Source organism: Penaeus monodon, chromosome 31 (genome assembly GCF_015228065.2).
Source record: "Penaeus monodon isolate SGIC_2016 chromosome 31, NSTDA_Pmon_1, whole genome shotgun sequence".
NCBI classification, from domain to species: domain Eukaryota; kingdom Metazoa; phylum Arthropoda; class Malacostraca; order Decapoda; family Penaeidae; genus Penaeus; species Penaeus monodon.
The window spans coordinates 28,095,704-28,096,531 of NC_051416.1; the positions used below are offsets into that span (position 1 = coordinate 28,095,704).

The window sequence follows — 828 nt, forward strand, 5'->3', positions numbered from 1 at the left end:
ACTCTGCGGTCGTTGCGTGCTTCGCTCTGCCACGTTCACTTTCTCGCGTGTTGTCCTTGGCGGGAAAAGTTCTTCGTGAGTGTACTCATGTACTCAACTAAGGTACATTGGTGATGCGATGTAATACGTATAGTACCTTCACTTTTTGCGATAGTTTGCTTATACAACGGTGATGTAAGTGGGTGATTTGATGCTATTTTTAAGGAAGTGGTTTGGACAATCTTCACTGCCTCTTTTAAAGACTAATTATTAATTATAGTTATTAAGGCATTTTTGCTCTGTGTCTACGCAAACGGCTCATCTCTGCTCATTCGCTATGTATCGGGAAATTAAAAAAGCAAATCTGATTAAAGCATTCTAAGCATTCAGTAGGCCTCCAAGTGTTGTATGTGGCTGTATTATAATTACTTTGTAGTTGAGAGTATTCCATGTGGGTAGAATTGTGACGGCACAGTGACAGACCAATCTGTTTTTGTTTGTTGTTTTATATCAAAAGCACTTTCTATATTGTATATCATTCTGCTGTGAGTAATTAAATCAGTGACAAGTATCAAAGAGTTATATTTATTCAATATTTCACACGGATATGTGTGTAGGTGTGTTCCAGCCGTGTTAAGCTGTTATGATAATGAAGACTGTGGATTATTAGTTATCATGTTTGCTGTTCGTAATATTAGACTGCATGTCTTTACACCTTGAATAATAATGCTTGTGTGTTTATCCGATTCTGATCGCATTACATAAACTGAATCACGAATGCATTAATCTTGCATTACGTAAACGCGGCAACGCATTTCACTTGCTAATGTAGTTAAGCTCTTACGTGTT

At 37.3% G+C, this 828-nt stretch overlaps 1 protein-coding gene across 1 annotated transcript in view; it reads left to right on the forward strand.

Annotated features, from left to right (window-relative positions):
* The window catches only part of LOC119592942, a 24,392-nt gene that overhangs the window by 11,506 nt on the left and 12,058 nt on the right, over positions 1-828 (forward strand). The window lies entirely within an intron of this gene.